The following is a 16,702-nucleotide window of genomic DNA, read 5'->3' as shown; positions in this document are numbered from 1 at the left end:
GCATGCGGTGACCTATTTCCTGCAAAACAGAGACTGAAACATTCTATTTCTCCATCATAATGGTGTTAATGGATGCATTTACGACATTTCATAATTTTCTTATTTCTCAGTCAATTCTTATACTATCGACGCAACTTTCCTCTCTTTTTGTTGCAATATCTAAATAAAATAGCATAAATAACTTGTATTTCTACAAGTTATCAATTGACTTCTAAGAATTCCTCTCCAGTTCACGAATCCTTTGAACACAAAGTAATGCAAACTCATCCCTTGAACTCGAACGATCACGAACAAAGATACCACCACTTGGAAACCCTGCTATTCTCCAGACAAAATGGGGATTGTGGAGTCCTTTGGAAGGGGAGAAATTTACGAAACGGTTTATCTGTAAAATGTGTTGAGAGAGATCTTGGTTTTGGTAGAGAGAATTTTGCAGAGAAAACTTGTACATATTTCAACCACAAAAAAATGATGTAATTTTCAATTCCTCTCCAAAACTTCCTTGAAGTGAGAGAGATGGATGGAATGGGAGTTACAACTCCCCTCCATTAAATCATATAATAACTCCTAAAGGAGTAATTCTAATTTTCTATAGTTTATTTAATAAATATTATATCAAGTTTAATATATTATTACATAAATATTAATTAATTAAAAATGAATTAATTAATAAATTAAATATCATTTATTTAATATCATTTTAATCATATTCAAATAATATCCTCTCACATAACCTATAGTTTTAATTTGAATCTCATTCATATTAATTTTTAATTTATAGTCTTATATGAATCTCATTTCTATTTTGAATCTTATTCAAATATTTATTTCTCTCATATAATAAAATATAATTTTGAATCTTATTCCAAATTAATTTTATATTATAATGTATCGATATACATTATATTAATTGTATCTAATACAATTAATTCTCTTATTTAATTTGAATATTTTAAATTAATCCAAAATTAAATGATTTTTATTTCCCCCTTTGTGAGCTAGCAAGGAACTTAATGGACCAACAGATTAGAAGCTCCAATAACATGAGATTAATTGTTTAAATTAATTAAATTAATTAACATTCATTAACTGGAAATTACTCCACTAAAGACCCACAACTACACTCTTTGCACTGTAGATATATTTTTGTATCCATGGATATAACCAATCAATAGTATGTTCACCCTTCACGAATTGCTCGTAATTGCATCTTGGTCAACTTACCGTTTTACCCCCTATAATTATATCTACCTGCTTAAGTATCATTGCCTCTAATGAACAAATAGTTTATAATCCTACTATAAACTAATCCCTCTCGAGCCAGTGAGAGGGTGATGCCTCATTGTTCAGGATCCGAAATCAGTCCTTAAGGGAGCAATTCATTTACTTACCCTAAAGACGGAAATGAGTGAATTTCATCTTGTGTAGCTATATTTTTAGTTCCTTATTCGAACAAATTCCGAAAATGGTAGCCATATTGAGTCGGCGAATCTAGCCACTCTCACCCATATTGATTAACGGATTGCCTTCATAAATAGGAGTCCATAACTCAGTCAGGATTAAGGTCGAGTCACCTATGGTCATCCTACAAAATTTTAATCTCTTCAATTAATGGTCTTATAAAGAGAGATAATCATTTTGTGGTCTGATCTTATACAAACTCTTTATATAAGAAACCTCCACTTGCATGTCTTCATATGAACGATTAGGATTATATCATTTGTAACACTTACAACTCTTGTAATATTTACAAAGTGGGTTATATCCGTAGTGTCGCCAGGATAAGACACCCAACATTATCCATATACTACAAACAATTTAGGTTATTACTTAAACATGATCCACCTGTATGTCAACCACATACATGTTTAAGTTATATAAAATAACCTTGGATCTTAGTTTATTGGATTGAGTTAATGCAATCTAAATGTCGAATAAAATAACTTCTTATTTTATTAAATAAAGAATTAGAATATAATTTACAAACTACAAGAACCACAAGATTTAGAGCATCAACACCAACACTAACTTCTAATGAAGAGTTTAGGCTCCCTTAAACTTAAGACTCTCTCTCTTGTTTCACTAAAACTCCTCCCATCACTTGTTTGGAATACACCTCAGTACAAGCTTACTTAGGTTCCTCCTTAAGTGTAAGATCCTCTCATCACAATCAAACTTAGGCTCTTCTAAGTAAGTATTCAATCATTATCTTTTCTTTACTAAAGTAGAAGCATTATAAACTACTTAGCCGAGCATCAATGATAGACAGAAACTGCCTAGTGAAGAGGTTCACACACTATTAATGAAGATAATCTCTGATGCTTACGAAATGCTCATCAAGACGAAAGAAGAACGAACCCTAGAAGACACCAAGATTACAAATGTATTTGAGTAGAAAAACGAAACAACTATGTGAAGGTAGAAAATCATTGCTAAAACAAAAATGGAAAGTTGCTTTCTCAAATGTGCAACAAAAAAGGAAAAAACATTTTCCAAACAAAACAAAATCAAGCCCCATGATGTCCTTGACAAGAGCAAAGTTATGTTCCATGATACATTGTCTAAATGAGAAAATTAGTCAACTCACTATGATAATAGGGCCAATATGTGATTTAAAATGGTATCAGAGTAAGGGGCTCTAATATTATGTCATTCCTCTCCAATGTCAGGAGGAGTGTTAAACTGTTTTTATAATAAATTTAATATTTCTTGTTATGAATTTCACTTATTTTAATTTTACAAGTTAGTTTATACTATTTTGAAGCTTTATAAAGAGAGTGACATTAAATATTAGTTTTGATCACTGCAAGAATTTTGAATTTTGTCGACGACGGAAACTATCGAAAAAAGTAAAAAAAAAAAAAAAACCGTTGGACAACCTATCCCGATGGAAATTCAACCATTAGCTGTATCATCAGGAAAACCTTCCCCGACCCTAAAAAGTCTCGTCATCGGGAAAAAAATATATCTCGATGTAACAAGGATGGAGGATTTTACCGACCCTAAATGATACCGTCAAGAAAAGTTATTTCTCCCAAAGATAAAAATAATTTTTCACCGGTGGCAAAAGTCAGCTTCTACCGATAATTCCTTCTGGCATCAGAAGATGGTTACTTATCCTGATACTCAATCAACGATTCGACCGTCGGTAACATTATCTTGACCTATTTTTAGAGTTACCTTTGTCGACGATGACCTATTTTATTGTCGGGAAAAAGGTAAAAAAAAACATGAAATTACAATTTTTCTCGACCCTTGTACTGCTAAGATTACATATTTAGGCGTCGGAAATATCTTTATCCTTATTTACTAAATTTTATATATTTTTTTTTTTTTGACAAATGTCATACATGTTTGAACCTTACAAATATCAAATAATCTAAAATAAAAAATTGATGAAATTAATTAGATGTCTACGATATTAAATAATATCCACAAAATATGTTTGAATCTTACAAATTTATCAAATAAACTACTAATAAGATTCATCTTAAACATAACATAACATCCACAAATTCTTAATTCCAAAATAATATTATATAATATCCACAAAATATCTATAAAACACAATTCTACAACCTAACTTAGCTTGTCAGAAGATGTATTCAACATAAATCTCGAGATACCTACAAAATACAAAATATCACCACCCATCCACCCACATACTTTAATCTTAAACCCAACATAGGATATACCCATCTCAAAATTAATCTCAAACTCAAATTAAACTTAAACATAACTATACATTTACCCCTATACCAACTTTAAATCCAACATTGAACATAAGAACATTAACAAATATAAATGAACTCTATGCACCCCCACCTCAAACTTAATATAGAATATTCTCATCTCAAAATTAATCTCAAACTGAATATAAAACTTAAAACTCAACTTCAAAGCATTAATTATATTTTATATAACTATGCATTTATGTTGTTACCATAACTATAGGATACAACATACACAATCTTCTAATTAGTTTACCATGAAAGTTGAAGAGCTCACCTAGTTCAATTTATCTCCTTGTGATTTCATGAGTTGTAAAATCATAGTGTTCATATCATCCATCTCAGTTTGTCTTCTTTCTTCCAGTTCGTCCAATCTAGCCAATCTAACCAATCTAGCCAATCTAGCCTTTAAGGATTGTATCTCTTGTTGTTGTTCCTCTATAACTTTCAAGTATGCACTCAACAATAATTTATTTTTTCTTAATTTTTTAGACTTTGGTGTCATACCAAGGTCCACTCCTTTGCCCAAAATATAAGGGTTGAGTTGGGTTAGTTTTGTTTTTGGGTTGGGTTGGGTTAAACTTTTTCTATTTTTGTTAGGTTGGGTTAGGTCGTGGGTTGGCTAAAAAAATTGGATTGACCCAACCCAACCCAAATTTTATATATATAAAAATAAAATATACTATATAAATTTCTCTTTGTTTAAAATTTGATAACTTTATATTGATTAATTTATGAATTTTAAATATTTTTCTTTTAAAAATTGTTATGATATTTGTCTTTATTTGAAGTTTGCAATAAATATCTTAGATATTTGGTATTTAGCATTTGAATTTTATGAGATTTTAGTTATTAGCCATGTGTTGTATATAAATTTACATATTTTTAATTAAAAAGAAAAAAATAAGCTATGACCCGACAACCCAACCCAACCCAACCCAAATTTTAAGGGTTGGGTTGGGTTAGAGACTTCATTTGGGTTTTTTGAGTTGCCAACCCAACCAACTCGAATTTTCGGGTTGGTCCGAAAAACACCCTCAGCTCAACCCAACCCAACCCATGTACACCCCTATTAGTCTCTGCCACTTTCTAATAAAATGAGAAATTAAGAAGAAATGAGTAATTGAAATTTAAGTAAACCGAGATAAACACAAAAATTCGTACTTTCCATTCAGTGAATTCAAACTTAGTGCATAAAAAGTGTCATTCTTTGATGGCATTTTTAAGTCGGGTGGGTGTGCTTGTGCCTCTTCAGGATTTGCATATTTTTTATAGTATTTGTGTACTTCCGACCTATACTCTTTAAATGAATTTTTCATATGTTCATCGATGAAATCATTGACCAGTTGGTTGGACAAGTCGAACAAAAAATTGTTCTAAATTAAAAAATAATAATTAGTATCCATACACACGCACCAAATAAACTAATTTTGAATCAAACTTAGTGCAAAAAAACTAAAAACAGAGCACCAAAAAGACTCACTATTTTTTAAGCAGTCGGAGGACGTGGGCTCTCCAGCAAGGATGGCGTGGGTTGGGCTCTCCGGCAAGGATGTCGTGCGATGAGCTCTTCAGACGGCTATTGAAAAAGAAAGAAAGAAACAAGGGAGAAGAAAGAAAGTGTCTCGGGCGGTGACTACTGAAAAAGGAAGAGGGTAAAGAAGAGGGTTTTAATTGACCCTCTCCCAACGATCGTAAAACTGTTGGGCTAAGTATGACAGTAGTTTGAACCATCGTTGGGATAAATTTAAATTTAATTTCTGCAACTTTTTTTAAATTCACCATCTTTCGATGTTCGTAAAACCGTCAGGCGAAGTACGTTCTCCCGACGGTAGTTTGAACCACCATTGGGATAACTTTAATTTTAATTTTCGCAACTTTTTTTTTTAATTCACCTTCTCCCGACGCTCGTAAAATCGGTGGGCTAAGTACATTCTTCCATTGATAGGTTAAACTATCGTCGGGATAACTCTAATAAAATTTTTCCAACATTTTTTTTTAAATTGACCCTCTCCCAATACTCGTAAAACCGTCAAGCTAAGCACGTTCTCCCAACGGTAGTTTGAACCACCATCGAGATAATTTATAAAATTCCTTCAACTTTTTTTAACAAAAATTCACCCCTTCCTGACACTCGTTAAATCATCGGACTAAGTACATTCTCTGGATAGTAGTTTGAACCACTGTCGCAATAACTCTTATAAAATTTTTCCAACCTTTTTTTTTTAAAATTGACTCTCTCCTGATGCTCATAAAACCATCGTGTGAAGTAATTTCTCCCAACGGTTCAAGATAATGGCATCGGGAGAGTCGCTTTTTCCCAATGCTATTCAAATTTTCATCGGGAGATTATCTTTATTTAAGAGTTCAAGCAAAAATAAATTGAGGTATTATATAATTTAACTAAAAAAAATATTATTTATGGTATTTCAATCAAAATACCAAAAGGGGTGGTAGTTCGCTTTCGTTCTTGAAGTGATTTAAAGAGTAAAACATAAACATTATTTATTGCATAAAAGAAAACATAAATGAAAAAATGCCCTCGACATGAAATACCAAAAATTCATGTTTTAATATGACATCTATAACTCTTAAGATGTTCACGTAAAGACATCTTAAGATACTCGGATATCTTCGAATCTCTAGATAACTTACCTTACCATAAAATAAATAAATAGGTAATCTATATGCATTTCCATGAAAAACTTTGATTTTCACAAAATAAATAATCATCTAAGGTGATGTATGGCTAATGGAGGGAGGCTATTACTATTAAAATTTAGAAAAAAATATGCAATTAAGATATTTTTAAATATTCATCGTTTAAGAAAAAAAATATCCAGAACTTTAAAACTAGTAAAATGCATAGCTGAAAAGTAATTGATATGTAACTCTTTCTTTAGAGTTTAAAATTCAAAAATGCTCATAATCTCACTGATTTTACTAAAAGAAAAAACCACAAAATATTTACAAATCACAAACTCACGTTGCCTTATATAATTATTTAATTAACTATTTCAACTCTTCGAAATAATAATAATAAATAATAATTATTATTGTTATTTAAAATAATTAATTGATTTGGTGAGTTAGTACATACATCATTCCATTATTTAGGTAAAAGCGTAGGTCCCTCAAGCTTCCATTTACATATAATTTCCGATTTAATTTCGTCCAACATTCGTTCTAAATATATACTCTTTTCTTTATTATATGAAAGTGCAAACATATAGTTGGCATAGGAATTCTTTATAAAAAAATTTGTCCCATCAATGTTTGAATATTTTAATTTCTTTGCGTATTTTAACTTGTTCCTTTTATGCCTAAAACAAATATGGTGAATATTTAATTGAAAAAAAATTAAGTTTGTCGGTGGCGTCCATCATAACCGAGGTTCAAAATATAGAAGTTGATGAAAATATCGAGGTCCCGGTTTTATAGAAATATTGATGGAAATATCAATATCAATGAAAATTTCGAAAAACTTTATGGAAATTGATGGAAATTGTTACAATTAGTTAATGAAATTTTGATTATTATTGAATTAGACTATAAGTGACCATTTTTAATCATCATTTCTATAAAATAAGATATCATTTAGATGTATGATGTAAAATATTTACGTAAATGTCGATGCGAGATTAAAAAAAAATTTAAAAGAAATGGAAAGATAGTTACAAAATTTTATAATATGAAATTTTGCAAATAAAATAATTGTAAATTGTTTATTAAAAAATGAAGTGGATACAAAAATGAAAAAAAAAAAAAAATCATAGCACATTAAACTAACATCACAAAAAATATTAAGGATAGAAAAATCATAACATTAAGCATAAGAGAGATGTAAAAAGCATAAATAACACAACATAATAAAAAAGAAAAAGAAAACTCTAGAAGTAGATATATAGAGCTTCTGATAAAATGAGAGGAATATTAGAGAACTCACGTTAATTCAAATCTCTCAAAATCTAGAAATCTCAAGATTTCGACTAAAATTTTAAACTATGATCATAACCACACCCCGAAAATTTAATGGGCTTAAATAAAGGATTTGTAACCATTACAAAATGGGCTCATCTTCAATAATAATAGGTCAAGTAATTGCAATTGATAGTATTTTAAGGGCTGGTAACTAAGTATATAGAAATATTTTTAAGAAATTACAAGTATAACAAAATCTATTAATGATAGATTTCATATTTAATAGACTCATATGATAGATTCTATTGTTAATAGACTTTTATCAGCAATATAATCTATTAAGCTCTGAGAATTAGATATAAATTTTGATATACTTGTAATTTCTTTTACATTGTGTTTTACTTGCTAATACTTTGAAGTTGATTGTTATATTTGCAATTAATCCTAAATTAAGAATAAACTAAAATAACTCAAGTGTAAAATTTTGAAATTAACGACTAATTATAAATTAAATTTAAAATTTAATAACTAAAAGATGTATTTTTCACTTCAAAATAAGTAGTTTTCATTGCATAAAATGGTCCATTCAATCACCTCACTCACTCTACAAACTTCATGGTACAAATTTAAAACAAATAAAGTATAAATGAAATAAAGATTCAATTACAAATTCAATCTTTCAACATTGTCATTTGTGTATAGTTGATCTCTAAATTTTTAAAATTGTCTAATAAGTCCATGAAAAATTAAAACTATTACTTGATTTATGAGATATAATATGAATATTGTGTTTAATGGAATCCTAAATTTTTCAATTTTATGATTAAATCTATGACTATAAAAAATTTGAGAATATTAATGACTAAAGTTATAATTGAAAATTTAAGAGTCAAATAGATGTTGGGAATGACTGGTCAATTGTTAGAATGACTTGTCATAAAATTAACTATATACCTTTATCCCAAATATTTATAAGTGCTTAATCTCCTAGGATGTGAAAATGTATTTTTTTTTTTAAAATTTAGATATGAAATATGTTATGTATTTAATTTAAATCTAAAAATGTTTATTATGTTTAATATAGATCTAAAATATTTTTTGGATTTATTTTAAATTGGTAAACATTTTACTTAAGGTTTTTACAAACGGTTGATTAAGTTCTTTAGGAGGGGCAGAGTTTTTGGCATTGTTTTTTCTATCTAGTTTCCATTCTTCTGGTCTGAGCAAATTTTTCAATTGATTATGATCCTTATCTGACGAGTGTACATCTAAAAAGGGTGTTGTGTTAACCTTCGAGAGCAACAAGTAGGAAACTATTTAACATCGAGGTCTTGTCGTAATTTGCTTTCAAGAGAGTAGTCATTCTATGACACAAAAGTTTATTTTGTTCAACACTCTGATCTACAATCCGAAAGCAAATTGATTAAAATTCTAAGAAACCGCTTTTTTGTGTCCTTATTCAAGCTTAATCTCGATGCAGCTACTCCGCTTCTACTTAGAGAGTGATCAATCCATTCAAGGTTTTTTTATTTTTTTTCCCTTCGTTCTGTTACTTCTAATTATTTTAAAGTTAGAGTGTATTTGAATTAACTTTTAAAATGTTTAATTTTTAAAGTAAGCCGTTTTTAAGATAGTTAAGGTGTTTGACCACACTTTTCAAAAAATGAGTTAGAAAAATAAACTCTTTCCGAGCAAACACTTGAAAATAGATTTTAGAAAAAGAGTTTTTTGGTGTTTAAGTGGGTATCACACCCAAATTTTAAGGATATGCTGAATTGACAAAACTACCCTTGCATTACCCTCCACCTCCCTCATTTCCTGTTCATTCCTAGCTAAAATATCTATTCCTCTGTTCTCCCTCTTAGGCGAAGACTTCTCCTGTAATTTTCCACTGCTTTGAGGTTAGTTTTTCTATTTTCTATCCTATTTTTCTTCCTTGATCAGTGTGAAAAGAGAACCATCCAGAACATGATCCACCCACAAGTATACATGTTTAAGCTATAAGATAACCTTGGATGTTAGTTTATTGGTTTGTGGGTTTAATGTCAAATAAAACATCACATATTTTATTAGATAAATAAAATGTTTGTAAAATACAATTACAAACTATAGAACCCGACGAGATTTAGGGCCCCAGTCTCGACACCAAGAAATCAAGAGGTAAAATTAGACATTTCATGAGAAATGGGATTAATTTGAAACAATTTGGAGGTGATTTAAGCATTTGAGCTTCAAAGTAGTAGAAATGACCAAAATGCCCCTATTAGAGCGTCACAACGCTCGTTACATGTATAGCCCCAACGCTTGTGCAACACTGAATGGTAGAAGCTGAGGATGCAAGGCAGCGTCGCAACGTTACCCTTGCCATTGCAACGTTGGGATGGTTAATGCAACACTAATGTTTGCGTGGACTCGCTTATCGCAAGTGAGCGTCGAAGCCATCATTGCAACGCACACTTGATGCTTGAGGTCTGAATCGATAAGAGTGTTGCAATACTGCGACTATTATATAAAATTGTTCTTTCCTAGTTGGGTTAAGGGGGGAGGCTGATTTCATGGAGGCCAAGGTGGACTTTCAATTTCTTTCTTCTCCCTTCAGATTTTAGCATCTTAGTTTAGGATTTACATTTGTTTTTTGTTGTAAATGATGGATTGGACATTTCCTCTTTCTCTTGTCTATGGGATGTTGAGAGAACTTCTATATAAAGAATCGATAAGATTTCTATTCTTTTGAGTTAATGCATACTTAATTTATGTTTTCTTGAATCTTACTTGATTTTGATATATATTTATATGTTGGATTGACGCCTCTATCACAAATGTATGTCTTAGCTAGTTGGTTTTAGGTTAGCGCATTTCTCTATTGTTCATTTATGCTTTACATCTCCCCGGTAGCAAATGGCTTAATGTGTATGCTAGGATTTATAGTCTAATCTTGGGTCTTAGGATGCATGCTTGATCTAGGTTCAAGAATAAATCGGTTGATTTAGTTAGGACCTTCCTATTAATTAATCGACACAATGGAATCCTAAAACTTAATGCACATGTGCTTAGTCTTAATTGATCGCTATTGAACCCAATGAGGACTCAATGCATGTAGTTTAACTAGGACACTTTCTTGGTTCGGTCCTAGCTAGTTGTCCGACTTTGTAGAGGCTAGCTTGGTCATATCTAGCGTGTGTTGCATATGTATAAATTGATTGCATGTCCAATTAATGGATTTTGATGATTGAAGTTACATAAGATCTCTCTTGCTCTCGAAATAAGACAATTCCTATCCTTAGTTTACATTTCCCGCTTTTATTCTAATTTCTTGCACATTTATCACTCTAGTTACGAAGTTGGCTTAATGAAACAAATCATGCTTCTGTTGGGATTGGTGTCTTAAATCTCTTTGTAATCTCGCAGTTTGTAAAAATTGTATAAACATATTGTTGTTAATAAAATAAGTGTTATTTTATCAGCATATACTCAATATAATAAACTAAGATCCAAGGTTATTTCATGTAATTTAAACAAGTATGTAAAGACATACAAGTGGATCCTGTTTAAATAATCACCTAAATGGTCTGTAGTAGATGGATAAGGCTGGGTACTTTATCCTTGTGACACTATGGATACAGCCCGCTTTATATAACGTCGTTAATAATAGAGACTTACATTTCACTAAGATAAACATAGGTGACATGATCGGAATCTTGAGTTGTGAACTCCTGCTCATGAAGGCGGTCCTTTGATTTGTATGGGTGAGAGTGGCCAGATTGCTACCTCAAGAAGCCTACCATTTTGGGGATTCGTCTAACTGGGGAGCTGGGAACATAGCTACACAAGATGAAATTTACTCCTTCCCTGATGCAGGGGCGAGTAGATAATAGGAGAATTTAAATATGATTCAAATACTAATTATGTGAATGAGATTCACATAATTAATTTTAATATAAATATGATTTATATTGAGAGGAATTAAATATTTGGATATGATCCAAATATCGATTATATGGATGATACTCATATAAGTGACTTTAATATAAATGTGATTTATTTTAAATGTCATGTATTGTTGAGAGAAAATAAAATCTATAGGTTATATTGTATTTGATGCAATATAAAACTATAGGCTATATGTTTTATTTGATATAACAAAGTAGTTATTATATATATATATATATATATATATATTATTAATTTATTGAAACTAATTAAAGGGAAGGAGCTACAACTCCCTCCCCACATTCTCTTAGTTAATTCACGTGAGAAATGGTTAGAGATTTTGATCTTCTTCCTCAATTCTCTCTGGAAAAAAAAAAAAAAAAAAAAAAAAAAACAAAGAAGAAAAGTTCTTCTCTTCCCTCTCCTCTTCTCCATTTCCTTCTTTCTTCCAAGGATTCAAGCAAAGTCCACAACTCTTCCTTGAATCCTTTATCCTAAGAGAATACAGAGGGTTCTCAAGTGGTGGTGTCCTTTTTGAGGAAGGAGACCTGCATGGATAAGGTGATCTGTTCATGGCTTGTACGAGGGAGTTCTTGAAGAAAAGATTCTTCAAAGGTGAGGGTTTTTGAAACCCTAAGTATTTTATCTAAAGCATGCTATAATTTAAGTAAATGCATATCTTGTTCTTATTATTTTTTTTTTTTTGTAAAACTTACATTCAATGAAAATGGAATTCGGGTCAATCTTGCTTCCGCTCAAAGGATCATTTTTGAAAATTTCCTTCAGCTTCCCTATGGATCAACCGGTACTTACCACTATTGCTACGTCTATGTAGTGATAGGAGTAGTTTGGTATTATAAATTTTCTTTTGATCAAGTTTGAGATTTATTAACGATATAAGCCTCGGACCGAACACCCTAATATCATTGAAATCTTGGTATCTTACCATACCTTTAGTACCAATATTGGAGTAGGGTTTGTACAAGGCACCAACATTTAAACATATGGAAACATATACAAAATACATATTTGAAATAACCATATTTCACAGTTTCATATCAACGCATAGTGCCATGTAAAACATGGAGTATACTTACGTTATTTCCTTGATAAATTTCATCATGCAGTAAAACATGCCATAGGCTTACTGGAAAATGCATGCTGAATTCATAAACAACTTCATCATTTAAAATGGATCATACTATCAACATTCATTTTAAGGCATTTGTTGAAGAAAATCATGGTATAAAAACCTCAAATAAAATTTTTATGCATTAAAACCATTCATATAACTAAAATTGGAAAAAAATTTATTAAAACGTGTCATTCACTATCTTAAGCTACTTATCCAAGGGGTTGTACGCCTCTCCTATTTGCGTTTGTCCTAAAAGGGCCCCTTGGTCAATATACTTAGCTCCCTTTTGAACTTAACGCATAACTTAACTTCACCGCATATTAATAGTCATCGCATCACAACTAAGTTCGACGCATAGAACTATCTTCACCGCATCAGCTATCCTTAGCCATCTTACCTTATAACTTGGCTGATAATTGAAAATCCTTCCTCAAGGTGCTCGGGTAAGCACTAAAATGACTTCTTAGTCTATGCAACGTACGTCCATTATGCAACGTACTCAAAGTGCCTTCGTTGTAGATTGACTATGTTATATACGTCAATGCATAACATCACTAGGTCAGCTGCTTGCTTGTTCTTCATATGCAGCTGCCTGCTTATTCATTCACAACATCATTTTCAGATTCAATCATCTAGAATTCTTAACATAATTCCCACATTCATAAAAAACTAAACTCCTTTTTAGGAAATTGCTCAAAAATATCTTAACTTTTACTTACTTTAGAATTTAAGCATTATTTCTTTCGGAATCGATTAAAATTCCTCAAATTTTCCTTTAGCTGGCAAAAAGTTCTTCAACTTTCAAAATCTTCCTATGGTAGTAACACTTCTCACTTAGACATTAGAAAAATTTTGGCAAAACTATCTCCCCATTTATACTTGAGCTTGCGTGAAGAGTTTGCTTAATTACTTGCCACCTTGCATGCTTATCCTTTCATTGATGTTTACAAGGCTATCACCTAGCTTACTTACTCATTAATTAAGCCGAATTCCTTAGCTTGAACTTTATTGCATGGCCTTGCGGCCATCCAAGCCCTCTCCCTTTAACGCATGCTCTTCTATCGCATCACTTGTTAGCTTAATATTAACATTGATATACAAAGTTGGTTGCATAAATCTTTCATATCACTTTGTTATACATAGCCATAACGCTCCCTTTCTTAGACCTTTGCCTGCATTGTTCAACCAAACTGGCCACATATCGCCTCATAGTTCCAACACATGGAACCCTCTTTACCTTCTCTAAGTGGTAACTTGTTTCTACTTCACCCGAGAACTCAGTGTTTCACACTTTGTTGGGGTTGATGACCTAAAGTCTCGTGTCCTGTAGTTTGTAAACAATTTGTACGAACGCTTAGGACACAAGGATGTGGCGCCACATACCTTATGTAAAACCCGAACCCTAATTACTTTAAGTAAGAGTAAGTAATGTGATATTTTCTAATGAGCTAAATGAAGCCATGTCTTAGGAAGGATAGAAGATGGAAGCAAGAAGAAATAAGCTCTTGGGTAGCTAACTGTAAAAGTAGGATAAAATTCAGTTACGCTAAAGAAGGTCATGCTTGATGATGGAATGCATAATAAGCATATGGATGAGACCATGCCATCTAATGAGGAGTAGTGCTGAAGTAATATTGTAGTGAAGTTAGCAAAATGAAATTTGTTAAATACTAGCCCTTCATCATCAATAGTGGGCAAGGTGACACAAGGAGGGTTCATGCTGGATTTTGGGCGGTGATATAAGTAAGAAGGTCAAATTCATTGGGCCAGTTTGAACAAACTACTTAGGCTATTTATATAATTCCAATGGAATTCGAAAGCTCTGTGTGTCTATTTTCTGTCGCTATACAGCTAGAGGGAAAACTCGTTGGAATAAGGCCGTAGGGGCAAAATAAATATGAAGGGTTCATTTCTCTAGTGAAACTAGGCCATGAGTGAAGAATTGAAGCTCCAGGACGAATTACGAAGCATTTTGACCGAGGTAATATTGCTAACTCAGTTATAAACAACTTTGTGAATGAAACTTTTTAAGATGAGGCCTGGAAATCGAGTTTTATATTTTTGAAGTTTGAACGGGAAATTGTTGAACAAGCAGACAGCTGCTTGAATTGGGACCAATGATCAATTTTTGAATCTCCAGATCAAACGACGGAGAATTTTGAGCTAAAATTGTACAGTAATATTTCTAACTTGATTCTAAACAAGTTTTTAGAAGGAAGTTTCTTGAAAAGAGTTCTAGATTTTGAGTTATGAATTTTTGAATTTGAAGCAGAAAATTTGTGCATAAGCAGACAGCTGCTTGGGAAGAATAAGCAAACAGCTCACCGTAGAGAGCGAGAGCGAGATAAGAAGCATGAGGATCTCGCTCAGGATGATAATCTCCCTAATTTTGTGCTAAAGATCTTGCTCAAGAAGAAAATCTCACTAGAAATTTGGGTTTAATCTCGTTGGTGTGGTGAGTATCTCTAGGTTGAAGTTTTGCTAATGATATGCTTGATCTCGCTCTTGAGGATCTCACTCATGAGGATGAATTCACTCATAATGGTTATCTCGCTAGCAATGTTGTTTTGTTGAGGAAAGTCCCATTAGTAAACGAACTATTTGAGGTATTCTGCTAAGAATTCTAAGGAATTTAACCGGGAATTATGTCCTTTCAGGCCAAGAAAAGCTAGGAGAGGCGTATAAACCGTTGAGAGCCCTAACAAGCTGTGAGTGACTATGTGATGATTTAATGATTTAAAAACTATGATTTCTTTGAAGTTATTTCTCATGCTAAGGGTTTATATGATGTGTTAAGCAACATATGTTTGAAGCTATTTCTCATGCTAAGTAAAGCTTGTTTTCCATGGAAATTGAAATGATTTAAGTATGTTATCTTGTCTAAATACTTTCAATATGTTTTAGTAACTCCATTTTCATGATGAACTTGTGATGATTTAAGCACTAAGCCTTAGTTCTCAACTAAATATTTATGACTAGTTATACGACGGATACTGAAGGACAATGAGAAGGTATCCTAAGGATACTATAGGACAATGGGAAGGTATCCTAGTTAAGTACCTAAGGTTGATGGTACTCAGTTATAAGCATGTGCTAGTAAGTAATACGACGTCGAGGGATTGAGCAAAGTTATTCTCATACTAAATTTTATGTGATTCCATGCAACTTATTTCTATGATTGAAAGCATGATGTTTACTAATGTATGAGTTTTCCAAGTATGTTTTCCATGTCTAATGCATGCTAATGGTTTTTACAAGCTAGTTCAACATGATTTAAGCCAACTTATTTTACAAAGTATGGAGCATGCATTAGGGTTAAAGCTAAGGTTGAATGAAGCTTGATGTACGATGTTTTAAATACCTAAGGTTGTCAAAGTACATGCATTGGTAATCCTAAACATAATGAAAAGGGATACTGAAGGTAGGGAAGGTATCCTAAAGAGTTTTCTATGCTATATTTGAGAACTATTCTTTTAATGCTCTTCGAGAACTTGATAGCTTAAGTGAGCCGAATACTGAAGGTAAGGAAGGTATCTGAGCAAATGTATCTAAGGTGTGGACAGAACATAGAAAACTCCACGTGCATGTAGGTAGTCTGAATAAGAGACCGAAGTGTGGGTCTCTTGGCCGATAACAGACGTTGGGAGCTAGAGCGATGTACGCTCATTCTCAACTAGGGAATAATGGTTTAATGGTGTTTAAGAGTAGTTATCAATGTTTATGCTTAAAGGAAGTTGCTTGAGATGCCCATCGGTATATTTAAAGAGTTCGACATAGGGATCTCTCCTAGCTATAGTTTGCTTGGCATTGGAAATTAGAGCGATGAATGTTTATTCTCAACTAAGATTCAGTTTCAGATACAATGCTTTTAAAGGTTTTATGTACACGTTTGCTTGGCATATTTTAGTTCCAGTATTATGTTTTCAAGCTTTCAGTTTAAGCATGAGATTTATGTTTTTATTAAGTCACTCACTGAGCTTCTAGC

Source organism: Benincasa hispida, chromosome 2 (assembly GCF_027475165.1).
Source record: "Benincasa hispida cultivar pf3 chromosome 2, pf3_genome.v1.1, whole genome shotgun sequence".
NCBI lineage: Eukaryota > Viridiplantae > Streptophyta > Magnoliopsida > Cucurbitales > Cucurbitaceae > Benincasa > Benincasa hispida.
Note: the sequence above shows the minus strand (reverse complement) of the source record.